The sequence below is a fragment of the Equus asinus genome, chromosome 25 (assembly GCF_041296235.1).
Source record: "Equus asinus isolate D_3611 breed Donkey chromosome 25, EquAss-T2T_v2, whole genome shotgun sequence".
Taxonomy (NCBI): Eukaryota; Metazoa; Chordata; class Mammalia; order Perissodactyla; family Equidae; genus Equus; species Equus asinus.
In genome coordinates, this window is record NC_091814.1 from 25828589 (window position 1) to 25849808 (window position 21220).

General features: G+C 43.4%; 1 long non-coding RNA gene across 4 annotated transcripts in view; it reads left to right on the top strand.

Moving 5' to 3' along the window:
* The window catches only part of LOC106831131 (uncharacterized), a 12280-nt gene extending 2790 nt beyond the window's left edge, over positions 1 to 9490 (top strand). The window contains exons 3-6 of one of the 4 annotated variants that reach the window (XR_006519934.2): positions 2502 to 2609; positions 6149 to 6230; positions 6599 to 6721; positions 8139 to 8600. This is a non-coding gene — a long non-coding RNA (uncharacterized lncRNA). Of the gene's footprint in view, positions 1 to 2501; positions 2610 to 6148; positions 6231 to 6598; positions 6722 to 8138; positions 8601 to 8720 lie in introns of those variants that run through there. The other 3 variants (XR_011498230.1, XR_011498232.1, XR_011498231.1) reach the window with 3 other exon arrangements.
* The last annotated feature ends 11730 nt before the right edge of the window (positions 9491 to 21220 follow it).

A 21220-nucleotide genomic window follows, 5' to 3' on the forward strand; every position in this document is an offset into this window, starting at 1 on the left:
GGTGGACTAGATAATTCCAACTCTCCTTAGAACTTCCAAATTCCTTCATAATGGAAGGTTACAGGCACTACCTCGTGAGCCAGTAGGGGAAGTATTTGGGGGCTAAGAGAAGAGCCCTCCTATTCTTCTCATCACACTATGTAGCCCCTCTTGTCAGGTGGCTGCAAAGATGGAATTTGCTCTTCCCATAGTGCTGCTCATGCAGCTTCAACAGCAGCTGTGTTGCCCTTAGTGTGTACAGCTGTTTTATCAGCCCACCTCTGCCCTGTAGGTGGCCGGGGTGACCATCCTGCCAGGAGCACAGGTGGGTATCAGGTGAGTGTGCTGAGATGCCCCTGGTATCAGTACAATCCCCCTAACTGAGTGTGGTCTTGGGCAGGCTCCTATTTTTAGCTGTATCTGATACAAACCTGCCCTCCCAACTTGATGATTTCTCTCAGGTACCAGTGTGTCTCCAAAAAGCTCTCCCATGGTCCAAAAGATAGGTGGGCTCAGCCCCTGATATTATAAAAGGAAAGGGCAGGGTGACATAGAGCAAGGTGGACACACCTGAGACGCTTGGCTTCTCTCAGTATGAAGCAGTGTGACTTTGTGGCTCCCAGGACCTTGATTTCCTTTCTGTGAAACCAGACAGGATGATCTCGCAGGGCCCTCCCGAATCTAAAGTTCCATCAAGACCAAGTCTGCAGGGAGAGGATAGAAGCTTGAAGCTTTAAGACCCAAGCACTAGACACAGAGATTTAAACAACTACACAGTGCTGGGCACAGTGTAAGCAGTCCACAAATGTTAGCCAGTAAGTATTTCACCCAGAGGCATGGGTTCAAGCGCAAAGAGAAATGTACTCTGGGCCTACTTGCATTTGCTCAGGAGAAAAGTCACAGAAAGAAATGCATGTGCCATTTTATTAAGGTAAATCTACTAATGTTTTCAATTCAGGACTTCCATGGGGTTAGCAACCTAGAGGCTCACGAGTCAATACTTTGTTGTGCTTCCCGGGTGGGGAATTTAGTGGGTTCAGGTGTAAAGAATGTCAACATTTCAAGGACTTTGGTGTAGGAGCTCTTAAAGGATCCAATTCACCCCAGACTTTCCACGGTGCCTGAGCTCTTTTCAGCAAGGTCATTGCAGTGGGTATGGGGCTTGGGGCAAGTCCCATGGAAAGCAGAAGAAAATGAACAAGAAGTGTTACCAAACCAGGTTTGTTTTTGCCTGCTGCCCAGAAAGCCAAACACTGAGACAGCCAGATTGCAGCAGAGAGAGAGTTTACTTACAAGGCAGCCATGCGAGGAAGCAAGAGCATGAGTCTCAAATTCGCTTCCCCGAAAATAGGGACTCAGGGATATTTATGGGGTAGGGGGCAAGGTGGTCTGAAATGTGAGGAGAGGTGATTGGAGGTGAGGTAATTGATGATCTGCGCAAGCGTAGTCAGACTCCATGCCTCGTCACAGGACCCACGTTCACAAAATGGCGGCATTAGCATGATCTGAGGGTGAAGTTTTTAGCCTCTTGATGTCAAAAGGTCGCCTATTGGACACCTGTGTGTACCCAGTTGATGAGTTGGTGGTCCCAATTGGCCTGGAGTGGACAAGGAGTTCTAATTCCTGAAAAACAGCTCAAGCACCCATTACCTTGGTGACCCAGGCTCCAGGAAGATGTTATCCATAAGAGCCTAGTAGGAGTCAGGTAGCATATTGCCTAAACAGCACAGTTAACAATGGGTGGGTTAAACAGCTAAAAGCTATCATCAGTCATTGCAAAAAGGAAAAAACTTTAGTGCTTAGATCCTTAATCATCAATGGCTGTTTGCCAGTTTCAGAAGGTCAACCTGAAAGAGAAAAAAAAAGTTCCAAAACATGCTGGAAAGGCAGGGGCCTAACGGCCAAATATCTATCTGTCTATCTATGTGTGAGCCTTGGATCTGGGCTCACATTTTTGGTACCAGTTGGTATGAACTATTTTTGTCTTTTCCCTTCAGGCTGCCTGAGTCCTGCTCAGAAGATCCGGCCCCTCCAGAGCGCAGGCCGGAGGAAATCGCTCCCTTTGTTCTCAGGCTTCGTCCACATTACACATTTGTGCAGCATTCATTATCCAGGGGAATCCAAGGGGAAGCCTTGAAATTGCAACCTATTTTGGGGAGATTGGATCACATTTTTAGCTTATAACAAATCTATATACTATTGCCATGGCTAGGCCTATGTGTAGTAGTTGTTATGCCTGAAACTGACACTGTGACTTTGCCCGAGCCTGTTGATTTGGGAGGAAAACACAGACTCTCTGTGTAGATTTCAACATGGGTGAGACAACAGAGGTGTAGTATGAGCTTTGAAATGAGAAGGCTCCTTATCAAATGACTTTGGGCAAGCACCTTAGCTTCCGTGGGCATTAATTTCCTTTTTGATAAAACAGGGATGACAAATATTGCTTCTCCATGGTTGTTATAAAAATCGAATGTGATTTAATATAACACAATATCTACTGTTTATTCCTCACCCTGTGTCAGGCATGTGATCCTCTCAGCAACCCAGTGAGTCATGTAGCATGACCCTCATCTCACAAATGAAGAAAAAGAAGCCCTAAGAGGTGCCTTTTGCTCAAGGTCACAGAGCTGGTGAGTGATGGAGGCAGGATTTGGTCCAAAAAGTTTTATTCCTGAGTGCAAGCCCTTAATTACTAAGCTATGCCACCACATCATGTGCAAAAGCCTCAAAATGCTCATTATTGTTTTTGCAGGCTCCATGGAATAAATTGTCCCCTCCTAGCACTAAATGGTACCTTGACTTCAGACCAGATCAAACCATGGTTGTTATGTGATCTGTTTACGCTTTGGTGTTCTTTGTCTTTCCAAAGGCTTATGACACTTTTCAGCTTTAAATTCTTATATTACCCTTTGAGAATATTTTGTATAATTTTCTTCCTTTTGCAGGCATGGAAGCTAAAAGGAAAGACAACTTGCCTAATCTCACTCAAAAAATGAGTGACAAAGCCAGCAAGGGTTGACTCATCAATGCCCGATGTGACTCAAATTCCCTATGTGGCCACTCCTATAAGGAGAAATTCCTTCCAAGACAATCTGGAACATGCTGTATCCATGGGCAAACCACTGGGGATCGCATACTTATCAAAGCCCCTGATAGCACATAACCACTGTAGCAGAAATCTCTCCATAATCAAGTGTGGCCACCTTGCCCCCTGGTCTAGTCTTCAGAGCAATATTTGATCCTGAAGTCCTAATGCAGTGAAAGCCTTTGGTGGTCTCTTAGGGGGAATCTGTACCTCACATGGGCTCATGAGAGGTCAGGAGGACGACGGAAGGAAATTGAGTCCTGTATCTCCTTCAGCATTCCTTGTGGACAGATTTTCAAGAAAATGTGAAATGTGGGAGGTAAAAACTTTGAGCACAAGCGCTACAGACAGATATTAGAGGTTTTGCTACGGATGCTATGTTGAGGGGTCAACTTAGCATTTGATTTGCAAATTCAAAAGGATAGCATTAATCCTGGGTGAGGCTGGTGAGACTGTCTTTAAGTCTCAAAGTGTTCCTAGTCTCTTTAAAAGGCTGTTAATGTTTTGGAAGTTCTGACTGTCAGAGACAAATGGGATGATATGAGTATCTCATCATGATATTCCTGAAAGGACAAATGGGAAAATGCAGGGAGAGCTAGGGAACTCATAGGAAGAAAGCTTACCCTCTGATGGGCCTTGCAGGGAGCATTAGTACTTTCCACCAGAGCTCACGAACCCTCTCCCAGAGGCAGAGGCTTCCTAGCGCTTCACTTGCTGGATGGATGGAAAAGTTACCTTTAAAGCCTGGTCATAGTCCCAGAGATACTAAGCAGGAGGAAAGCAGATAGCTGAGTGACTGGTTAACTTTGTGATGAATGCTTTTGCTTCCATCGCCAGGCAGATCTGAGCTGTTCCCCGTGAGCGCCCTCATGAGGGCAGATGTGGGTGAGGCATCCCCCTGCCTTCCCAGGGTCCATAGACTAGTCTAAGTATCAGGGGCAGGATGGCTAATCTGTCAGAGGGCTCAAAGAGCCTCTGCTTCTCGGATCTTGCCATCTTCCTTTCTAGAGAGCCTGCTTCAAATGTCGCTCCAGTCCCCAAACTGAGGAGGGTGAAAGGTTGGAAAGATGCCTATGAGAAAAGTCTGGTCCACGTGTCCTGCTGCGTCATTTGGCCACCCACCTTCACTTCTTTTTTCCCAGCTTATAGCTGCCACACTTCCGTGCAGAAACAGGCCACGTTGGGTTCTTTCTGTGATAGATTCTTTTGCTGTTGCCCTAGTAACAGAATTATTAAACCGAGTTCCAGCCTCGAGAGTATTTGTGCCTGGTGAGGTAATGTCTGTCGCATCCAGCCTTTCTTTTCATTCCCACCCCCACCACCTGCCTTCAGGCCCTCATACCTAGACCAGTGTACTCATCTCCTGCCCAGCCCTCAGTGACTCCTGCCCACCCTCCCCACCAGGGCTGCTCCCAGCCCAGCAACATCTTTTCTCAGGCTCAGAGACTCTGTGTTGGCCAAATTCTCCATCAGCGTGGCATTCAGAGCTCCCCAAGATGGCCCACACCACCATTCCTAACACCCACAGAGCTCTCTGCGCTTCAGCAGAGCAGGCCATGGCCGAAGGGCAGTGACAAGGATTAGATCCAAGAGGAACTAAAGAGGAGAACCCATAGGGCTTAGCTAGTGACTGGTTGGTTGGGAGACAATACAGTGTAATGTTTAAGCATATGGGTTTTGGCATTAGACTGTCTATAACATTTTAGCTCTCTCACTAAATAGCTGTATGACCTTGGGCAAGTTTCTAACCTCTCTAAGGCTCAATTTCCTTGAATGGAAAAAATGACAGTACCTTCCTTGTAGGGTTCCTCTGCCCAATAAAAGGTCTTCTAAAGTGCCTAGCTGAGCAGTTTTGAAAATAGAAATACACCAAAAATGTTAGCTGTGATGATGAAGATGGCAGAGAAAGGGGGAAGGGTCGTGGTACAAGAAATGGAATTGAGAGTGGTGCCTGATTTTGGTGAGTGGGTGGAAATCGTGCAGATAGAGAATCCAGGTGCAGAAGGAACAGGTTTGTGAGAACAACTAATGCTTTGTTTTGGGGGCTTGTTGAGTTTGAAGTGTCATAGCTCACTTTCATTGATTCTCCCTGAGTGCCAAGGACGATGCCAAGCACATTACACACATTATCTCCTATGTAATTCTCACAACGCTCTCTTGAGATAACTATTATTAACACATGGCAAGGTTAAGTAACTTGACCACTTATTAAGTAGCAGACCTGGGGTTTGAACCCAGGTCTCTGTGTCTCCAGAGGCTATACGCTTTACCGCTATACACACTGCCTCCTGAATACCTTTGTTATAGTTATGAAGTCAGTCCTTTTGCGCATGTGTGTGTATGTGTGTGCTTTTAGTGCTAAGATGGTCTTTGGGAGAACATAATTGTCTGCATGGCTTCCTGCCTAGGCAGCTCTCTGCCCCCTTGTCTGGGGTCCCTGTGTGTAAATTTGGCCCCTAGACTTGGGGACTTCTTTTATGACACGTGCTCTCCAGAGCTTGTGCTTAGAGTCTGTGGCTAAGTGCTCACCTCTCATCCAGGTCTTACTTCTTACTACCTCATTCAACCCCCACCTTCCACATGGGATCCTTGATCTTGAAGTGAATTAGCATCTCCAAGCGTCAATTTCCTCCTCTGAACAATGGAAGCAGTTATAGAATTGTAGTAGCCATCAAAGAGATAGATATTCCTTAAGGAGAGGGGCCATTTCCGATTTCTCTTAGCATTCCCAGGGCCTGGGCCAGAGCTGGGCAGATACCAGGTGCTCTCTGATTCCTGAATGAATAGATGGACAACTGATTGCGTATGCTGCTATAAGTGATGGAGGGTCCATCCCTTTCATTTGACTCTACTGAGATTGCTTCCTTTTCTACTTGTCCTGCTGTCCTGGGTGGTTATCCTGATTTATTATGCTTTGGGGATGGATTTCTTTGAACTTCTGGAGTCAGCTAACAGCAATGGTTGAATTGGGTTATAACCTTGGTGTTGGGTGTATGCCTGTTTATGTGATGGGGGATGAGGAGAGGGAGGGAGATGGCAGAGGTGGAGGAACATGGGGTAGACTGAATCATATTTCCTCCACAGACTGTCTTTGTAATGGGAGAAGATGCTCTAAGAACCCAGGAGCTATGGTGAAATCCTAAAGGCCAATGTGATGGTCTTGGAGGTGAGGCCTTTGGGAGGTGATTAAGTCATGGGGGTGGAGCTCTCGTGAATTAGATTAATGCCTTATAGAAGAGGCCCCAGAGAGATCCCTAGTCCCTTCTGCCATGTGAGGATACAAGAAGTTTGAGACCCAGAAGAGAGCCCTCCCCCACTGTGCTAGCACCCTGATCACAGACTGCCAGCCCCCAGCACTGTGAGAAATATATTTCTGCTGTTTATAAGACACCCAGTCTGTGGTATTTTGTTACAGCAGCCCGAACTAAGACACCGGGGTGCAATGAGTTGGTTTTTAGCAGGAGTTTTCTGTTCTTTCAATAACAATGCTTCAATATGACAACTTTTAAATATTTTTTCCTCTTATCATTCCAGGTACTTACACTTTCAATAACCTGCATATGGATTTCAACGCTATTTAATTAAGCCTTAAACCTATAAAAATGCACATTTAATACTCAAGTAAGCCCCTGAAGTGTTCCCTCTGAAGATAAACAGGTGAGATAGCTTCTTGAGCTCAGAGTTCTGAGATAATTAAGATTAGTTGCCATAGAGAGCGAGAAAGAGAGAGACAGAAATGCATTAAAATGTATCATACTTTTTGTGTTTAGGAAAGTCATTTAATTAAACATTCAGGGCCATCAAATCTACCTAGACCCAGATACCTATTAATGTGCTGGCCACATAGGCTCCAGAGTGATCTTTCTTTGTCCGGAAAGCTTTCTAATTGCTTCACTCCTCTGCTCAGAAACTTTTAATGGCTCACCATTGTCCTGTGTACAGATGGTGCTCAATCTTCTTAACATGTGATATTCCAGGCCTTTTAGGAACTGGCTAGGAACTGACCCAGCCTGCCTTCTCACGCTCATTTGTTAACACTTAGCCACAGAGAGCTTGCTGGCACCTGCTGCCGCTTGCATTGCTCCAAGTTCTACATTATTTACCCTTTGGATTCTCTTTCCCGTGCTCAGTCAGCTTTGCGTGCTCCTGCTCACCCTCCAACACCCACTTCAAATTCTGCATCCAGTTTAAGTGCTAGGCTTTCTTAGACTTCGTATTTTTATGACGTCTCATCGTAACGTACCATAATTATACATGTTTCCCACTAGACTGTCAGCTCCTCGGGACCCAGGGACCTATTCATTTTATGAATATTTGCATATTCATTTAATGCCTGTCTCATAGTAGGTCTTGAATCACTCTCGTTAAAGGAGATTAAGTTAATGGCATCACATTGCCAATTAGTAGTATGTGTTATGAGGTTATAAAGACTTTTTAAGGGAATGAATTATCTGACCCTGATCTTCTCCGTGATGCCGCTTTAAATTCCACCATGTCCTGTTGAAAGAGGATCATCTTTGGATACCTGGCAGCAGTAGCAAGAAGCTCAATCTAGGGTTTACTGATTCCCCTTCGGTTAATTGGTAGAAAGGTCAAAGTCAGAGGCCACAAAAGAATCACTTCCTTCATGATGCCAAAAGCATCCTATAAGTGCTCTAAATACTCAGTAATGGGAGGTCCCATAACTTGGTGGTTAAAACCAGAACTTTGGAATTAGGTGGACATGATTTATCAGCTGTGTGACTGGCAACTCACCAAACTTCTTTTTTGTTTTGTTATCTGTAAAATGGAGATAATCATATTTTATCCTAAGGTGGTTTTGAGCATCAATGAAATATTCAGGCCGTGTGATTAACTGGGCAGCTGGCATATAGGGAAGTGTTTAACAAAAGGTAGTAGCTATTACTTTTGTTTGATTTTGTAATGGTTACGAGTTACTAATAAAATATAAAGTAGGAATATGAAATAATACAATAATGTAAGTTCCCCCCATTTTCAATTTTTCAATACTAGAATAGCAATTGCAGTAATAATTACTAGTTTGCTGGGGAGTTAGAATATGATTTGTTATTAGTAGCTGTTTGAGTGCTGTCAGAAGTTAGAGCCGAGCCCAGAAGAATTCCAAAGATGCTGCTTAGCTAAGGCCGCCAGAGGAAGCTGCTCAGACACCTGTGATTCTGAGCACAGCAAGACCCGCAGAGGAGGTTCCCCACCCGGACAGTCCAAGTATGTGTCTGATGAGGCCAGGACACAGCCACGTGGATATAGACCTTCAGCACAGCCACGCAAAGCACACACACTACAGGCTATCTCTCTGCACACAGCCCTGGATGGTATGAGACCATTGCCTCCTTCCTAAGCGGTGCTTAGGAAAGCATTGACAACTTTCTTGGGGTACTAAGTGAAGGCTACATCTGAAGCTGCCTCTTGGTTCTCTCCCTAGCAGACCTGTAACTCCTAAAGCCTGTCACTCGTTTTGACTATGAGAGTCTGTGTGAGTACGTAATCTCTGATGAATAAAATCCACTAACAATTCAACCCATGTCCTTGGTGTTTTCTTAAACACTTCTGTCTATGATCATGCATTTTCACAGAGAAGAGTTGCTTTAATGTACTCTGCTTTTATAATACGTTGCTTTCTTTTTCTTTTTTAAAGGTAGGAGGTTTCTGCAGTCAACCTAAAGCACACCTGATTCTGGAGCATGGGAGGGAAATTATGTCTGTTGTGGTCTGCAAAGGAGGCTGAGGTCTGAGGAAACATCCAGGGTGTCCCACTAGGTCCCATGCGTGCTCATGGACTGGCCCCAAGTCCTCGTAATATCCAAGAGATGTCAGTGCCCCTTCAGAGCCTCCAGAAGCTGCTCTGGCTGTGAACCTGTTCTCTTCCTCACTCCTCTTGCCTCAGTTCTCCTGAAAAGCAAGCATGTTGCTGAGGGGCAGCCTAATTGAGGTGGACTCAGATGAAGATCTACCTGGAAAGAGCCTAGAACTGAGAATCTGGGGACCTGCCGTTTAGTCCTGGTGCTTTCCTAAACTCACCGTGCAACCTTGAACAAGTACTTTACTCTCTAGGCTTCTGTTTCATCATCTGTGAAACAAGGGAGCTATGTCTTTGGGTCTCAGGTTCTGTGGAGCAAGGCCAAGGACAAGCAGTGGGGTGGGAAATAGCTCCCTCACCTTTACTGAAAGGCATATTCCAGCCGTTCTTTAAGAATGGTGTTGTACAAGCTAATGATGCCTGATTCTGCGACTGTGCAACCTGGAATTGGCAGTCAGGAGGTCTACACCCGGGAGATACTGGGAGAGCAGCGGAGACGTTAACTTGGAGATAGCAAAGCTCTGAGCTTCCTTCAGAGGGGAGTGGAGAGGGGTCCTTCCGCAGAGGAGCCGCTGTCCCTGGAGCCTGTCAGAATAGTTTATTTATATAAAATCAAACTCTGGTCTTTGGTCTTAGTGGTAAGGAACTTCCTCCCACAAAACAAGACAAAACAAAACAGAACAAAAACAAAACAAGGATGTGGTGGTCTCCGTTTGAAGAAATCAAGGTGAACTGGAGAAGTTTGAGGACCCTAGAGGGGAAATAGGGGAGGTTGAGGAGTTATCAATAACTTATTAACGTTATTTATAAGTTACCTTATCAATAAGGTAAAACGTGTCCAATTAGAACAACACAAGTGACCAGACAGAAGGGGATTTTCTTTGTTTAATTGAAAAGATAGTTCAGGCCTATAGGAAATCATTGAAACGGTCCAAAAAATTGTCACTGAAAAATACATTCCCCTTCCAGTCTTGCCCTTTGGTCGCCATTTGCAGAGACAACCATCTTGGACAATTTGTGTATCCTTCCAGAAGCATTAGGCCTCATCTGCACTTTGCTTTTTTATGCAATGATATATCTTGGAGATTGTTCTATAACAGCACCTATATTCATTAATCATTTTGACAAACTTTTGAGTGCCTACTAACGGCCAGGCACTGAAAATACAGCAGTGCAAAAGCCAGGCAAGATCTCGGCCCTCCTTAACATTCTAGTGACAATACCAGAAGATAAACAAGGAAATGATGATTATGTAATGTAGTGCCAGGTAGTTCTAAGTGCTGTGAAGAAAACATAAACACAGAATGAGGAGAGAAGTGATGAGGCTCTTTCAGATAAGATGGCCAAGGAAGGGCAGCCTGGGGAGGGGACATAAGAGAGGAGTAACTCATGCTGAGGGAGGGGGCATGGTCTTTCCAGGTCCAGGGAACACCACGGACAAAGGCTTCAGGGTGGGGTGTGCCTGGCATGCTAGAGGAACAGGAAGGAGGTCAGTGTGGCTGGGGCAGAATGAGGCTGCCATGTGGTCAGAGAGGAGGTCACAGAGGCAGGGAGGGGACACAGCCCATGAGGCCCTGAGGCTGTGGTGAGGAGTTTGGTTTTTATTCTAAGTGACATATGGAGCCGTTGGATGGTTTGGGTAGGGGCATACCAGCTGATAAATGTTTTATAAAGATCCTTCCTGCAGCTGTGTGGTGAAGAGACTGTCAAGGGGCAAGAGTGAAATTGAGGGAGACCAGGTGGCTGCTGCCATCTCAGCAAGCAGCTGACAGTGGCTCGGTGTAACAGCAGATTTGTATTTTGAGAGTAGAGCCTACAGGATGTGGGATATGAGTGAGAGGAATGGAAGCGATTCCATGATTTTTGACCTGAGTGACTGGGTGAATGTACTGCATTACTGAAATGGGGAGCCACTTATGGAAATGAGGAAGAAGGGGCTAGTGTGGTGATTGCCACATTCTGGCTCAGGTGTGTTAAACTCAGCATGCCTGTTTCATGTCCCAAGGCCAATATTCAGAAGGCAATGGGATCTATGAGTCTCAAAGGCATCACTTAGGGTAGGGCTGGAGATACAAATTTGGGTGTCATCAGATGGTATTTTAAACCCTGGCCTGGATGAGCATCAGAGATTGAATGCAGAGAGAGAATGTAGCGAGAAGGCCAGGACTGATCCCAGGGTCCCTCTAACATTTAGAGGTTGGGAAGAGGAGGAAGGGCCAGCGAAGGAGATGGAGACAGGAGAGCCAGGGAGGGAGGAGGAAATATAAGAATGTGGTATCCTGGAAGCCCAGTGTAGAAGGTGCTGGATAAACCCCCCCAATTCTTTTTCACATCTGCACTGCATTCTCTTGTACGGCTGTGCCATAGATTATTTAACGAGTCCTCTCTCCAAGGCATTTGGATTGCTAGCAGTCTTTTGCTGGCAAACAAGGCCACAGTGAATGTGGTTGACTTTATCAGGAGTTCTGAGTGAGGCAATCACAGGGAACTGTTTAAAGGACTCTGTTTTCCCCTGAAGCAGCATGAGTAGCACTGGCTTGCTGAGAGCCCTATTTACACACACATGAAGGAATATTGAGGGAGCCAGAGGTTAGGAGCAGGAAAGCCCTTCTGAAACCACTAGCCCCAGCCACTGCTTCTATCGGCGAGAAAATGAACTTGTCCAGAGTCATCCGGCACCTTGGACACAGCCAGTGTTGGAACACAATCTCTTGACTCTCAGCCCACTCTTGGCAGGACTCCATATTGCATGCCAAGGCATTTCCAGTGATCACCTTCCCCAAATTTGCTGAGCTGCGGGATGTGGATAGATCACGATTGAAGGCAGTGAGGTGTAGATGAATGAGCAGAGATTTGGGGCCAAACAGACCTGGAGTGAATCCTGTCTCCAGCACTTAACTAGGTGCGCGTCAACGTACTTGACTATGATCCTTGTTGTTTGTAGAGTGGCAATAATTGCACCTATAACAGACAATGGGATGCTGTAAAACCCCTGGCCCAGCCCTGCATGTAGCAGACGGTATGTGGGAACTCCTTCTCTCCTATTCGAGTTCTTCTCTTCCTTCCAATGCAGTTGTTACAAGAGAGAAATTGAAAACTTCCTCGTAAACCTTGAAGGAAGCAGAGACCTCAGAAAGCCAACCAAAGACAGTCCTCTGTGTGTATGTGTGTACTTCAAAGCTTTGTCTTCTTCTGAAAAGAATGGCCTAACACAAATGTCTCTAAGCAAACTAGAATGTATTAGAACTGTTACTCTCAGAAGACGTGTGGTCATAAGAGTAAGAGAGATTAAGGAAAGCAGAAATCCTCATTCTAAAATAAAAACCCCTATTTTTCTGAATATAAAAGCTTAGTCTCTGATTATCATGCTTTTTGCAAAAATATGGGAAATATAGAGAAGGATAAAGAAGAAAATAAAAATAATACACAATTCCATAACCACTATTAACAGTTTGGTATATTTCCAGTTGTTTTCTTATGTAGATACAGATATGTGCCACTCAGATCACCCTTCAAGAGAGACCTTGCCTCCAGCTGTTAGCTCCTTTGGGACTGGCCTCAGTATTGGAGCCAATATCCCACTGCTCCAGGGGTGGCCCCAGTCAGTGACTGAGCAAGTTTGTGCCATGATAGCCTGGCCATTTCTCAGGCAATTTCTGCTCAGACTGTTGTTTGCTTTGTATTTGGCTTTGTGACATATAAAAGTTTTATGTTTTTATGTAGACTGTCTATTAAATTTTTGCTTTTGTGATTTCTTGCAGGGTTTTTATGCCTGAAAAATCTTTCTTCATCCAGAGATCAGGCAAATTTTCAACTACATTTTCTCCTTTTGTTAATAGTTTTATTTTTATGCTTAACTCTGTAGGGGAGGAAGACATTTACCCACTCTGGGTCCTTCTCTCTGGACAATGAATTAAATTCACTTGAGACAGAATAACAGGAGAAAATTAAACAAAGCTTTATAACATGTATACATGGGAGAGACTCAGGAAAACTGAGCAACTCACCAAAATGGCAGAAGCTCTCACCTTAAACGCCACCCTCAGCTAAAGACAGAGGAGGATGTTGGGGATGGGGGAGTCAGTTATGGGAGATTACCAGAAAAGCACAGTAAACAAGAGTAAGGTTATTATGCAGATTTAAGTCCTTGCCTTCTGCATTGGTTAAGAGTTTCTAGAGATAAGGTCATCCCCCATTCTTCCCGGTACAGAGAGGGAGACACCTTTACAGATGGAGATTTCCCTTACAAATGTAAATGTGTCTTAACAAAGGGTAACTTCTACTTCTCAGAGTTTCTCTCATGTCTGAAGTTTTTAAAAGTAACCAGCCCAGGGCCGGCCTGGTGGTGCAGTGGTTAAGTTCACATGTTCCGCTTCTCGGCAGCCTAGGGTTCACAGGTTCAGATCCCAGGTGTGGACCTGGCACCATTTGGCATGCCACTCTGTGGTAGGCGTCCCACATATAAAGTAGAGGAAGATGGGCACGGATGTTAGCTCAGGGCCAGGCTTCCTCAGCAAAAAAGAGGAGGACTGGCAGTAGTTAGCTCAGGGCTAATCTTCCTCAAAAAAAAAAAAAAAAAGAAAGTAACTAGCCCAAAATAATCCTCATGCCAAAGAGAGGTATCTTGGGGTGGCCAATTCCAGTCCCCCACAACTCTTTAATCCATCTGAAACTTTTTTTTTTAATGGTGTCAGGTGAAGGATCTAGATGGAGTTATTCCCAGTTTTCCTAGCATCATTTATTGCTTGATCAAAGGCAAGTTACTTAACATGTTTTAATTTCCATTTCCTTATTCAGAGAGAAGATAATGTAAATACTACCTTTCAGGGTTAGGTTGAAGAAAAAACTGATGGCATGGATATGAAAGCATTTTATAAATGGTTGGTTTCACAGTTGTTAAAAGTGAGAAAATAATGTGTGAATGAAGGCTTATTTGGCATAGCTTTGTCCCAGTCCACTTAAGAAAACAACCCCAAATAGGGCTGACTCCCTAGATCCCAATGAACCCAAGAATATTTGGATCCACAGAAAGGTTTTATGATGCCACAAATGACGTCAAGTGTAGGCTGTTTATAGTGAGTACAGGTCAAGGGCATATGTTCAGGGGTGAGGAGTGAAGGAGAATGCAGAGCCGGTGTGAGGTTGGGGGTGGTGATCCATTAGAGAAAGTGGCCAAAGCCTGTCATGAGTAGACAGTATCTGATGAGGGGAATCACTTAGTTATTCTTTTCTGAAGTCCTAAAGGACCACAGATAGAGTGGATTTCAGGACTTATTTAAATGATAGGAGACACATGGTTTGGCGCAGTGAGAGGACGGGTTTTCCAGGCATTCTGTGCTGTTTTGGAGCTGGCTCAGGGGCTGGTCGAAGCCAGGCTCAGAAGGGTGAGTTGGATTGTGCTATCTTGGCGAGGCCATGATTTCAACTCTTCATTCAGACAAGAGGAGAGATGTCTTGTTTCTCATCAGAGGGAGATGCAAAAGAAGTTTGCTGGCAGATAGAGCCAACTCTTAACCACCAAAAAGAGAACAGCTGAAGATCTAACATAAAGAAGGCTCTCAAAACTTAACCATTTCACCTCCAAAGCCAAATTATTTACTAAGCTGTTTTCTTCTTTCCTCTCTTTAAATCTACCAGTGTACTTAAAATGTGTTCAAGAAGGAAGGGCTACAGAAGGTGTGGAGTTTGATGGAACCCTTAAAAGAGTACTGTCTCTAAGAAATGGTAGAAGAGAGAGAAGTATAGGAAGAAGAAAAATAAGATGAAGATACATTCTTCGAAGTTAGGAATTCTATCTCCCTCATTTTCGAGTGATTTAGGGAGTTTAGTACAGATTGTAGGACATCATGAGTTCACAGTTTATACTGGTTGGTTGAATTAGATAAAGCACAGCCTAGAGGAATGGCTTTAGGTTAACCAAGAGTTAACATGGTGCTCTTGAAGAGTAATTGGTGGTGGCTGAGTTATGGTAACACTGCACATTCCTTGCTAAGTGCACATTTCCTGTTCAGGACCTGGATTTGATGGGGCCTCTTACAAGGAGGTGACTTGGGTGGTTCTTTTTATTGGGGGAAAAAAATGAAGATAATTCAGTCTGGCCTTGGAACCTAATTTCTCATTACTCCTCATCACAAGGCCTCCATCCTAGCCGGGCAAGTCTACTCATTATTCTCTACATCTAAGCAGCTTGCAGATCCCGCCTCTGTGCCTTTGTTTATAGCAGTTGCTTGCAAGTGCTGCACCCATTTCTCTCTCTACCGAGATCCTACAAGACCCAATTCTAGCTTCTTTTGTAAAGCTGCCTGGTAAACCCAGCTTTCCTCCCCTTCCAGTAATCTCTCGCTATTGGAATTTCTCCTCTCGCTATAATTATCTATGTGACTTATTTGCACTTATGTTCTCTGATGTAAAGTTAGTGTTTTATATACATATATTTAAATTTCCAACTAGACAGTATATTTCTTATTGTCTGAGACCTATTTTATATTTCATTATTACCTCCCCCCAACCCCCACCATAGTGCTTAGTAAAAATCTGGCCCCATACCAGGTAGTCAAAGGTTATTTGATAATTTGACAATTTCAGAAGATTCCATGAAGCTCATCTCCAGGTAAATCATGGCATCTTATTTTCTTTGTGATGCTACAACACAGGAAAAAAGGCGATGATGCTTGATTTAGGCTTAGGACTCTCAAGGGGAACAAAACAGTTGCTGTGAGGGTGGGTAGGCAACTGGTCAGTGTTCCTCCTCCAGAACTCTACGGGCAAAACTGGCTCCATGGATGCAAAGTCAACTGAGGCATGACCTTGGCCTCTTTGCGCAGGCTAAGTGTGGGAGACAATAATGACACTGATGACTGCAAGACAGCATGGTAAGTATTATGATAACAGCACGTATAGGGGACTATGGAAACCCAGAGAAAGGACATCAAAATGAGTGTGGGTTAGGCCATCAGGGAAGACTTCCTGGAGAAGGCAGTGCTTGACCTGAATTTAGACACAGAACAGAAGGAGGAACAGATTTTGTTGACCATCACAGCCCAAGTCGGGAAAGGGTTTTTGGGGAAATTTAGAAAGGGAACTTTTCTAAGACGAAGTTTTTTTTTTTCTTTTTTTTTTACAAAGAAGAAGCATTGGGAAACCAAGGGGATTTAATTACAACTGCCTCACGAGCAGGATTTGAAAAGGAGTGGGAGGCTCATGGAAACCTTAATTGCTGAGAAAAGTTAAGAAGAGAAATATGACAGAAGTAATGGGTCTGTATGTATGTCATGTCTGATTTGTCATTTTTCTAGACAGGCACTCTGCCTCCTGCCTTCTTCTAGGTTAGAGAAGAAAAGATCCTTCAGCTGCTAAGGTGAAGATACTATTTAGGATGCAGAAATAAGACCTGGAGATACTCCTTATTCCTTTTAGGGAAGAAAAGGTCCATCTCAGGTTACCTCACTGTTAAGAAGAATAATAAGCATTTGTTCAGCGATAATAATGTGTGAGGTGCCTGAGAGAGCCCTGAATTAGGCTAAATAATTTCTTCCTTCCTTTAGAAAATAAAAAACAGCTTGCTTGGTTTCTCTTCCAATTTATTCTTGTGGTTTTCCATCCCTTCGGAAATCCAGGAGGATGCTTATTTTATGAGCTTTTGTAGACCAGCCCTTCTACACTCAGAGAGGGTGACCTTGTGTGCATTAAGCTGAGCCTTTAAGATTAATGCAATATGCAGGAAAATGTGATAAAAGATACAGCATTAGCAGCTTTCAGTTTGTAAAGTGGCTGCATGTTGAAGGCATCTGGAAAAATTGTAAAGCACAGCACGATCAGAGCAGAACTGATAGATGACAAGACAGAGAAGTGGCCAATTCAGAAAGATGGAACTGGACCCAACCTCCTGGCTTGTCCACACAGGGATTGCTAGAGAGAGGGCAGGAGTCAAGGATGAAGTTTTCACAACTGTAGAGCATAGAGGTGCCAGAGGAAACAAGTCTGTGGGTACACACAAAAGAGAATCAACATGGGTGAGAAAAGAAGAGTCTCCGTATAGAGGTAGAAGAGTAGATTACGTGATCTCCAAAGTTCTGTCCAACTCAAACTTTGATCCCATGACTCTCTGAATCAGGACTTAATGAGATTTTTTTCGCAGGCTCCAATATCTTGTAGATCAATGGAGTCCTTGGAGATAGAGATATGTATACATACACACATACTCACATATATACATACATACATATATACATATGTGTATCCAAAATTTCCATGAGCTTTAATGGTTTACATTTGTATAGCGCTTTACAGTTTGCAGGAGGCTAATCTCACAGGTTTTATTGGTTATCTGTTGCCACAATGATGTTGTGTAACAAACAACCATGAAATCTCAGTGGCACACAACAATGAGTGTGTATTGCTCATGTGTCTAGAGTTTGCTAGGTGGCTCTGCTGGTCTTGGCTAGGCTTGCTCACATAGCTGGAGGTTTGCTGGCTGTCAGTTGAGGCTCAGGTGAGGCTAGGATGGCCTCAGCTGAGATGACTTGGGGACTCAGCTATGATCCATGTCTTCTCTCTTCCATGGAGCAAACTCGTGTATGTTCTTATGGTGACAAACGAGGTGGTAGAAGAGGCATAAGAGAGCAAGCAGAAACATGCAAGGACTCATAGACTGGCCAAAGGAGGTCACACAGCTGAACTCAGCATCAAGGTGTGGGGAAATATACTTCTCTCCTTTTGTTGGAGGAATTGCAAAGTCACTTGGCAAAGGGTGTAGACACAGGAAGGGAAAAGAGTTGGTGAAATTACAGCAATCTACCACATAGAAATTGCCTCTCTTAATCCTCACAGTGTAACTCATTATCCTTGAAGATTGGTGTTATTGCCCCTCCTTTTACAGATGAAAAAAAAATGGACACCAAAGAGGCAAGAAACTTTCTGAGGCCACATGGCTACTTGGTAGCATCTCAGAAGCAGGAATATTAGTCTTCCTATCACAAATGCAGGGCAGTCTCCATTGTACCATACCATGCTTAATCGAAGCATGAATCCCAGTAGTTTTGTCAGGGACTTCCTAGAGGTGGGTTCGTAAAGTAGAGCATGTGGCCCTCGATGTTGTGTGAGTTGGAGACTACACAAACTTTTACTTATCTATTCCTATCATCCTATTTCTGAAATTCCCAGTGGTCATATAAAATAAAATATTTTCACATCATAATATATCAATCCAAAGAATTCACTATTCATCTAAAAATTAGTTTACTTGTAACTAGGTAGTTCCTTAGTGTATTTGTCAGGGTAGCCTAAATGCTGTAACTAAGTACTTCTAAATCTTAACGCTGTAGAACAATAAAAGTTTATTTCTTGCTCATATTGGTGAGAACTCAGGCACATGGCTACACTTAACAGCAAGGGAGGCTGGGAAGTATAGTTTAACTGTGTGGAGAAAAGGGTACATTGATAAACATTTAGTAAGACCCAAAGGAATGGATCATAGGATACATAAATTTTGCAAGAAAATTAGGAGGTATGTATTAGGTGATGGAACATATAGGACAAAGGAAGATGAGGAGAAGAGCCCATAGTTTGAGGCTCTATCCAGGGAAATGTGTAGATCCGTAGGTTTAAGACATTATGCACAACATACTCTCCACTTAGTAGGCAGGATGTTCATTATGAATTAGGAATCTAAGAACTTCAATCTGATTATTACTTCTCTGCTTAAAAACCTTCAATGTCTACACTAAGAATAAATGCTTAATGTGGGTTACACAGTCTTCCAAAATGTATCCCCTGCCTGTCTGTCCATCCTTATCTACTGCATCTTTCCATTTTCTCTTTTTCCTTAGCTATAATGGTCTTTTTTATTTGTCTAAAATGTGAGGATCTCTCCTCACCTCTAGGCCATTAATCATGCTATTTCTTCCATCTATTCAGAACACCCTTTCATGAAACACTTCTCACTCTAAGACCTACTCATTCTTAAAAATTACACCTTCATGATAGCCAAAGAGAGGTCCAAAATTAAGACACCAAACCACAGATCCAAGAAGCTCAGAGAACACCAAGCAGGATAAACACCTAAACACACACAAACACACACCTAGGCATATCACTCAAACTGCTGAAAGCCAAAGACAGGAGATATTCTTGAAGGCAGCTAAAGAAAAAGACACACTGCATTTAGAGGAACAAAGACAACAGTCAAAGCAGACTTCTTGTGAAAAACTATTCAAGCCAGAAGACAATGGAGTAGAATTCTTAAAATGCTGAAAGAAAAAATTGTCAGCCCAGAATTCCATACCTTGCAAAAACATCTTTCAAAAATGAGGAAGAAATAAGGATCTTATAAGACAAACAAAAACTGGAAGAATTTACTTCCAGCAAACCCAGAACTACAAGAAATGTTAAAGGAAGTTCTTCAGGCAAATAAAAATAATACCGGACAGAATCTTAGATATACACAAAGAAATTAAGAGCACTGAAAATGGAATAAATGAAAATATATTTAAATACATTATTTCTTCAAATATTTTTCTGCTGTGTGTTCTCTTCTCTTTCTGGGATTCCAATTGAATGCATTTTAGACTGATACTGTCCTACAGTTCTTGGGTCCTCTATTTTGTTTGTTTCTTTTTAACCCACTCTTTTTGGGGGGGGAGGGGTTTTGTTTGTGTAATTTCTATTGCCCTATCTTCAAATTCACTTATTCTTTCCTTGGCTATTTAAAGCTCATCTGTTGATGAGCCCAGTGAAACCATTCTTCATCTCTGCCACTATGTTTTTCATTCTAGTATTTCCATTTGATTCTTCCTTATAGTTTCCCTCTCTGTATGGAAATTACCCAGCTCATCATGCATGTTTCCCACCTTTTCCACTAGAGCCTTTTAACGTAATAATCATAATTATTTTAAATTCCCTGTTTGATAGTTCTGACATCTGTATTGTATCTGAGTCTGGTTCTGTTAATAACTTTGCCTGTTGATGCTGTGGTGTTGTTCTTTATATACCTTGTAACTTTTTGATGAAAGCCAGACATCTTGTGTAAGATAGGAGAGACTATCTAGTATAGTAGACTCCAGTAGAGACTATCTATGAGTTAAAATAGTTGTTACACCTGGAAATGGGCATGCCTTTCCCAGAACTGAGTCAGCCTACTCAAAGTTGAATCAGTTTGGGATTTGTTGCTGCTATGGTTACTTTCAGTACAACACAGCTTTCAAATTCCTTTAATGGATCTTGCGTTTAGGGTGGAGGCTGGTTTACTGGAAGGTTTTTTCCCCCCAATGTCTGCTCTACCCTCAGCTTTAGATCTTCCATTTGTATTGTGCTTCAGTGAGGGTCTCTCTCTATGCCTTCCCATCTTTCTCCACAGTTACTTGTGACTAGATGCTTGTTAGCTTGGTGGTGGGGAACAGTGGGAAGCATTCTCTGTTGTTCTGGTTAAGTCTCAGATGTGGGTGGCTATTGTGTCTCTGGGTCTTTGGGGTGGTGCTCTCTCAGTGATTGTCCTCTACCTTTAGCTGTAGTTCTGAGCCCAGCACATATTCCTGCTCTTTCCCATGGCTAAAGAATTTGCCCCCCAACCCCAGACCCATGCTGCAATGGCTTTTACACCAGTGTCCTAAGAGTCACAGGATTTGTTGTCCTTCTGCCAACATTTTAAGGCTTTCATTCTGTAGGAGAGAGAGGGGATATGGATCCAGGTGGAGCTTCATGTGTTTCCCATGGTGGCTGCTGTTCCTTTCTCCCTGCATGTAGCACATGGGATGCTATCTCAAGAGCCTTGTCTTGCTTTAATCTTTTTTGCGTGTACCTAGTGAGGTCTGTGGAGAAGGGCCTGTGAGAGGGTGTAACTTGTCCTTTGTCTGTGTCACTGGAGGTTCTCTAATCTCTTGCTAGCCTAAACTCAGCCTCGAGCAATTTGTTGAAATTTTTAACTGAGTGATTCTTATTTGGGTCCAGAGGCATCTGCCCCAGATAATCAAGAGCTTGTGCTCGTCTCCCTTTGGAGATGCCCATAGTTTCCTTAGATTTTGGGTGGGTTGGTTGCCCTTCAGACTCAGCTCTTCAAAAGAGTTCAAAGAAAGTTGTGAATTTGCAGACGGTCCAACATTTTTTTGGTATAAGGGTAGGAGTGATGTTCTTTCCAGTTTTCTACATCCTAAGTGGGAAGCTAACACATAATTCTTAAAACATTGTTTCTCAATTTTTCCATTTTACAACAGTGTAGAACAGTATTTCTCACTGTGTCATTTCCAGACCATCTGTATCAGAATGGCAAGCTCATTAAAAATGCTCATTCTGAAGCCACACTCCAGACTTACAAATCTGAAAATCTAAGGCATATGTATTTTATC